The sequence below is a fragment of the Argopecten irradians genome, chromosome 3 (genome assembly GCF_041381155.1).
Source record: "Argopecten irradians isolate NY chromosome 3, Ai_NY, whole genome shotgun sequence".
In the NCBI taxonomy this organism is placed as follows: domain Eukaryota; kingdom Metazoa; phylum Mollusca; class Bivalvia; order Pectinida; family Pectinidae; genus Argopecten; species Argopecten irradians.
The window spans coordinates 4,164,244-4,172,430 of NC_091136.1; the positions used below are offsets into that span (position 1 = coordinate 4,164,244).

General features: G+C 34.8%; 1 long non-coding RNA gene across 3 annotated transcripts; it reads right to left on the reverse strand.

Moving 5' to 3' along the window:
- Positions 1–1,127: 1,127 nt before the first annotated feature.
- Positions 1,128–7,939, reverse strand: LOC138319872 (uncharacterized). 3 transcript variants are annotated; one of them, XR_011208034.1, is made up of 3 exons: positions 7,632–7,939; positions 1,704–1,846; positions 1,128–1,165 (listed from the first exon to the last, which is right to left on the reverse strand). It is a non-coding gene; the product is annotated as an uncharacterized lncRNA (long non-coding RNA). The 3 variants fall into 3 exon arrangements; XR_011208035.1 differs by lacking the exon at positions 7,632–7,939 and adding an exon at positions 6,100–6,236; XR_011208033.1 differs by lacking the exon at positions 7,632–7,939 and adding an exon at positions 5,432–5,745.
- Between the last annotated feature and the right edge of the window lie 248 nt (positions 7,940–8,187).

The window sequence follows — 8,187 nt, forward strand, 5'->3', positions numbered from 1 at the left end:
ATCTAATTTAATACATGAATGATCTGTCCTGTAACCAGGTATGATTTTAGAGTCCTTGGTTTTTGCTTATATATCTTGTGATAAAAAAGTAATCAAGTCTGCTTTGCCTAAAAGGTTTTTTCTGTCTCCATGTAAATATTTTTCGAATCAGGATAAAAGCGTCTCCAGGGATCTAATAGGTCAAATCTAGTAATAATTCTTTTAATGGCTTCCTGAGACTTTGGGTTATTATTGTGAGGAATATTATGTGTATCCATTTCTCTGTTCTGTACAGTATTCCAGTCACCACATAATATCACAGAAATATTATTAAATACCTGTAATGCGGGCAAATAATTATCAAAGAAATGTGGAGAATTTTGATTAGGTCCATAAATGCATGCTATTGACATTCTGTTTTGATTAATTGAAATATCAAGAATGATAAATCTCCCTTCATTATCCAATCTACTCCCATGTATCTCATATTCAAATGAACTTCTTAATAGTTTGGCTACCCCTGGTTATCTAGAAGAGTATTTGTTAAAAATGCATTTATATCCCCATTTCCTTTCCCATAGCTTTTCTATATCATCCACACAATGTGTTTCTTGTAAACAAAGTACATCACAGTTTTTTTTCTTTTTTTCCCAATGAAACACATCTCTCCTCTTAATCCTATCAGTACCAAATAATCTTAATAAATTGAAGGTCCTCTATACAATTTCCGAATTTCATGGTCCAGAGGTATTGGGATTTTCCACTGGGAGAGGGGGCAAATCTACTATAGTTTATATAGGGAAAACACATTTATGAGCATTATTTGCTCAATTGTCATTGGAAATGTAACAGATGTAATGAAATCAAATAATCTTCATAGATTAAAACATCGAATCGATATAACCACCGATTGACATCAAGAGCCTGTTATTTGTTTCATTCTGTATCCGTAAAATCGAACTGTATCTTCTTAGGTCATCTGACCCCAAAATCTTTAAATAATTAAGTGACCTAGATACCTGATATTGGGCATGTAACATGTTGGATTGAAGGAATACCAAGGTTTTGGCCTCTCTAACTATCCATGTCATTCTAGTAAACGCAAGTAATATATTATTGCTAGCATATTATGTTTATAAAATATTTACCTGCTTTTTCTGAAGTATCACCAATGCTTTTCCTCGAGCTTAAATAAAAACAAAGAGAAGCCCATTCAATGCATTGTATACGTCCCATGAACTATTTTAGGGAGCCTGGTTGTTGATAAATCGTTAATTAACCAACCGGATAACAATTCAATATCCAAAATGATGGATGATCAACTCAACAATTTGAAATAATAATCGATAAACCAAGCCATTATCGCCTTTTTGTATAATTATCTATTATCTATGAAATACATGTAGGTAGGCTGATATAATGTACACATGGAAATTAACGCGAGGGCAAATTAACGCTAATTACGCGAAAGTCGCTCGATCGCGAAAATTACCCTCACACGCAATGTTTTGAAAACTTTACGATAAACTTTCATCGTATAGGCGGATTAGTAACACCTTCCTATTTAATCAAGCACTTAATTAATGACAAATACGAACAAACCTTAACTTTGAAAGAACGTTTATCTATTTGGTGTGTAACTGTTTCTATTCATAAAACAATTGTAATCTAGACTTTATCTCAGCCAATATGCGATTATTTGTATTAGCAATCAGTTGAAATACCTGGGGCTTCCTGCACTAGCTGTACCCAGGTGCTGATGTAAAAAATCATTCCACAGACGGCAGCTGTTACCAGGATATGTGTTTTGAATATCCGCCTGCTTAGTCGCCAGCATTTCCAAATCATTCTCGCATTTTGAGCATACCTGTCAAAATTACAGATATCATTGACACTTATTTTCAAACAACATAACGGTCATTTGTCTCAAAACTTTCGTCAGCCTTTAGAATAACACTTTCATAAAATTAAATCGTTAAAGCTAGCATATTGTAATTTTTGTTATTAAGGCGTTGTACTAAAATTGTTTCCATGACAATAACTACCGTACATAAACGACCCTACTTTACTAGCTGCTATGGGCTTTCGCATTTAATATTATGAAATTAAAATTGCAGTTGATATTTCAATATTCATTTTTAATATCAATATTGCAGGACTTTTTAACTTTTTAGGTCACCTGAGACGAAGTCTCAAGTGACCTATTCTATTTGCCATTTGTGAGCATTTTTTGCTCAATTTTCTAGGAAATGAGTCAAACTTGTTAGATAACATTTTAATATCATATCTGTTTTGGTCCTGGTCAACCCCCTTGGGGCAGAGGGGCGGGGCCAAAAGGGGCAAATAGGCTAAAACTTTTAAAATCTTTTTAAATACTGGAAATAGTAGAATCAAATACTCTTCATAGATGGACAGGTCTTCAGGTGTTTTATGAAAATTGTGAATTATATGACCCTTGGGTCTCAGGTTTCCCCCTGGGGAGGGGGTTAAGTTTGCTGTAGTTTATATAGGGAAAACACATTTTTGGGCATTATTTAGTCATTATAATAGGAAATTAGTCAATGGTCGTCAGAATTATCCCTATGTGATGGCCATTGAATCTTATTACCAAATTTTTCCTTGGCTGATCCCCAGCGGCCTTTGGGGCGGGGCCAAAACAGGTCAAATAGGCTAAAACTTCAAAAATCTTCTTATGAAATTCAGGAACTAGTAGAATCAAATACTCTGCATTGATGGAAAGGTCTTAAAGTCCTTTACAAAAATTGTTAATAATATGACCCTGGGGTCTCATGTTTCCCTCTGGGGAGGGGGTCAAGTTTACTTGAGTTTATATAGGAAAAACACATTTATGAACATTATTTGCCTATTTTTCATAGGAAATTAGTCAAACTGGGTTAGAATTATTAGTCTGAAAAAAACATTTTAACATCATATCAATATTGGTCATGACCGACCCCCAGGGCCAGAGGGGCGGAGCCAAGAGGGGTTAAAATGGTAATTTCAAAAATCTTTTTTTTTTGAATTCACAGCTTTGATGGAACCAGATACTCTTGATAGATTGGAATGTATTAAGGCCCTTTTCAAAAATTTGTGAATTTCATGGCCCTGGGTTCACAGATTTTCCCCTGGGGAGGGGATCAAATTTACAATAGTTTATAAAGGAAAAAACACATTTAGGAACATTACTTGCTTAGTTTTTATAGGAAATTAGTCAATCTGGGTTAGAATTATTAGCCTGAGATAGCATTTAAACATCATATCCATGTTGGTCCTGGCCGACCCCCAGGGGCCAGAGGGGTGGGCCAAAAGGGGTCAAAATGGATAACATTTCAAAAATCTTTCTTCTTAATTCACAGATTTGATGGAACCAAATAATCTTCATAGATTAAAAAGTCAAATTTATAAAATTACTGACTGACTTCAAGGGCCTGATGGGCCAATATACAGTGTTTATATGCATGTCTTTGTTTTATTCTGTATCTGAACTCAGGTGACCGTTAAGGCCAATGGACCTCTTGTTATTAATCAAAGGGACAATTCAGTCTGGGAGAACATTGAAATATGCACATACATCGGATACAAACCAGTTCTAATGGAAATAAGGTTAATTGTTTTTACTTTGAGATGCCAGAAAAGCTCATCGCAGTGAAATGTGTGTGAAATGTTTAAACTCGTTCGAGTTCCGCCATTACACATTGCAGTCGGGCGTCTTGTATGTCGAACCCTGGCCCTTTCTCGTGGAGTTATGCAACTTTTGTCTAGAACTACTTAAATCGCTCTTACAGTAGTGTTTTTACGTTATTAGGTAAATTGTCTTGCCTAAATATAATTTCACAAACTCCTCAGTGGTTCTGTATTTCATTTGTTTAACGTACGTAATATCGTAATCGTATTGCTATACCATTTGGAATGTCAACGGTATCAAATAAAATACTTAACAATGACGTGGAATATTTTATGTAATAAGGTTAATCAGAAATGTAGAACAATACATTTATGTAACAGAATAAGCCTGACTGAATATCATATATGACACCAGCTGGTTGTTAAATAGATTAAAATAGAGACAATTTTAGAATGTATTGTCCATTCCGCACAATAGGCATCGTAATTACTAATACGATAACCTACAAGAAAGACCAAATTAATTGAAAGACATTAACTCTTATGAGCCAGTCGCTCTATTGATTACTACATAATCAGTCAACAAACAAACCATGAACATGTGGTTTTAATCAAACTGATTATGCATTACAACCGACGCCAGTTAATTACCACAAACATTATATCGTACATAAGGATTCACTTTGAACACAACAGGGATTCGCGTTGACCGCATTTGTTACTATCATAATTAATTCGTTGAAAAAATATTTTATGATAAGATAATTTATGGACACAAATATTATTATGGAATCACGATACTTTTTGTAACATTGATTCACACAGATTTAATTAATTGATATTTTATACTAATTGCATTTCAGCGCAAGAGCTGCTATACTTCAGACTCCCATCAGTAAGTAGCAATGAAATAAGTTATTTACGTCATTAAATTGAACAGTCGGGCAAGGATGGCTAAAGTCGGTAAAAATGGTGTGAGTGTATCCAGTATAATTTCTTATGAAATGGAAAAATAAAATCTCTCGTCAAAATCTGTCTGCGTAAGAAGAAATTAATTTAAAGTATGAGAATTCTAAAACGTCCTCCCGGCTCACTATGTCCGTGGTTACATTTCCACACAGCCTCGCTTTCAATGCTTTCAATTTTTCTTTACTATAATGGTCAGAACTGGGAAACTAAGCAGAACTTGACCGTCGTATTAATATGTGAGAACTTTTGGAAGGCCAATGAACGCATTTAGACTGGTTTTCTTTGCCCGACAATTCACTTTAACGTAAAAAACCGAGGTTATGCCGAATGCGTCAATGGTTTGATGTTTGTCAATTTCCAGGTATAAAACAGAGAAGTTATGTATCCGTATCAGAAAACAAAATTAACCAAAAAATTGCTAGTGATTTGAATATCACATAGACATATCACTTTTTATGGTTTAAGACCTTGTTCAAAGAAGTGATTTTTTGTATGGCTATATATTACTTCTTAGGTGTATTTGAACATTACTTGATTGATATAAAGTGTTTATGCATCCATCCTACCTTAGATATCATTGCTGACTCGTAGATTGCTGTGTTGTTTGTAAATTTTGGCAAAATATGCAAATAATTGTACACTTTTTTGTTGCAAGTCCACAGGGTTCAATTATTAATGTCGAAAAGGTATAGTTGATAGTTTTGAAATTTCGAAATAGAAAACAAAATAAATGAATTGAATAGAAAAATACAAAAATAGAGCACGAAATACAGGAACTATTGTATTTATGATACACGATATAAATGTAAAAATAAACTTTATTAGGAAATGTTGTTCATATAGTTGAACGTTATCTTACCTGTTCAATGTTTTTCACGCGTTGGTCGTGTTGCATGCCATCCAGAAACATACAGCTACGAAAACTAACGCAGTAGACTATGGAATATTGATCATTCAATACTTAGAAACCGATTGAATTTGTAAAGAGCTAGATACCACACTGTTTATGTATCTAGCTCTTTCTCTTTACAAATCTATAGCGTGTTTGTATGTACTAATGTGTATTTGTTGTCCTCAAAACAGAATTGTGAAGGGGAGATATCGATTGCGCTACCTGTATTTGATTTATAAAAAATCCCTGAAATATGACACGGAAGACGAGGTGGCGTGATGATCGAGTATATACTTTGTTGATTTATTCCAACGATTTGTTTGTATGTATTTATGGTAAGCAATGTTGCAAAAGCGGTGTGTGTTTGATCAAATATCTCAGTTATCGTAATGTTGTACAATAGGACGTTTTGTTTAAATATTCAGACATTCACACATACACACAGCATGAGGCCGTCCTCAAAATGAGTGTTAATATGTAGGATCACGTATGATGTAAATAGTTCAACAAACCCACGAACTCTACGCCGATCCTAACCAGTTATACAATACGTAACTGAACATAATTTAGAGTTGCAAATGTTCACTCATTATATGAATTATACAATATATTCAATGATATAAGAAATTACTAACCTTGCCGATATATCGTCAGTCTGGTTTTTGTAAATAGTACATGGTGTATTGTCCATTACTCCGGTGTGGTGTACAACTCTTTACATCCTAGTCAAGACCATATAATTCATATCTTTACTGCGTCAGTAGGGTACTTAGAATTACAGTCTGATAGGCAAATACTGAATAGCATGGGGCAATAAAATTATTACTGTAAAAGTAGTATTATAGTGTGTGTATATATGGGACAAATAAGTAATTCCAACCGGGTTGACAAAATTTGTCAAATTTTGAAGCGATCTGCCCCTTTATCAAGACACAAAAAACAACACGGTTATATAATATGATACGAATAGTAATCAGGTAATACGGGAAATGAAAGGAGACAAATATTTAGCAGTGTGTGTGTGTGTGTATATATATATATATATATATATAGGGGTTAAAGAAGTAATATCAACAGGATTTTCCAAATGATACGGGATCCAATCAAACGTAAATCTGTTGGATACGAATTACTGCAAATGGTAAAAATCGGATAAGGAAGTAATTCCAACCGTGTGGACAAAACAAAATTGTCAAATTTTCGAGGCGATCTGCCTCTTTATCAAGACATACAAAACGAACACGATAACATAATAGGATACGAACAGTAATGCGGGACAAAGTAGACAAATATTAAACTATATAGCACAGTGGAGCGCAATTTGATATATAAAATAAAAGTCAACGACTTTCCTCTTGTACATTCACCATTTCATGATTGCTCTTCAGGAATATCGAACGTGTTATGTCACATCAGAATAATTTCATACAAACGCATAGTAAGAAAATCGGTACATTTCAAATAGGCTAAAACATAAACATAGGCTATTAAGAGCCATATTCGGATATGAAAGATAGGCTTATTCTACCCGAGGGTCACAAAATGTTGAAAAACCCGAGGCTTGCTGAGGGTTTTGCAACACTTTATGATCACGCGGATAGAATATCCCTATCCTTGGAAAGAGTATGAAAGAGTATTTTCCTCTCATACCTAAACGTTTTATTGTAATTTTACTACTATGATTTTACGTAAGTTTGAAATAAATGCGAAAAACGCGACTGCAAGTCAATTATCCATACATGAAAAATGCGTGATATTTTCAACGCAAATCCATTTGTTTGCATCTCTTTAAAATAAATCAAGCCCAGTTTCTGGGGAAAATATGTGCCACGAAAATGTATTCTTAATGCAGTGACGTCAGGAGGCTGTATTGCATGGGTAGCCATGCAATACAGCCTCACGGGACATGCCCTAGATCAGCCAGCATTACACGTGTAGGTCATTCTAAGTCGGCTTCCCACTAGAGCGTAATAACAAACATTCTTGTTTACCCAGCAATCTCAAGGAAGAATTAATGTTTCCTAGAGTGGGGAGTATGAAACAAATGAAATAATGATTGATATCTCTTTAGGATGTAATGAAAGTGTAATTATAATTTGTTGACAAAATGAAGATGGGCAGCATATCATAAACCCGTAGTCTTTTAATAGTGATGTGCATCTCTTACCTTCGTAACAATAGTTATCCACAGGGAAGAACACAGTTGTCCCGATGGAGGTCGGTTAGGGTTTGACTTCGCACAGTTGTTCCGATGGAAGATTGCCCGTTGTAGCTCTACGACAAGGAACTTCAATATAACCATACGCAGTAGAGTTATTGTTAATAAATATCGGTTACAGTGTCAATCAGACGAGACACTCTCTTTAACACGCGATCCATTCAAGGGACATCTGTATATTGATTGATGTCGATAGATTTTACAGACACCAGCGAGATTGTCACGATTGTCGTCAGATCTACCGATAGAGTGTACAAACACAAAGCAGCATCTTCACCGCACATAAATAATATATATCAAACAAATACATCGAGCGGGTACGGTAGTTTGACTTTATGTCGATAGAAAGGATAGAACTGGGATGTGCTTGTTTGGTGTCTTTGGCGACATGCTTCAGTGAGATAGCACTTTAAAATGGGGAAAGGTTTCCACTAATGCCAAAATAAAAACAGCACGAATATACCTGCCGGTTGGGGTTTGAAATAGGACCTGCTGTTCCTATTGC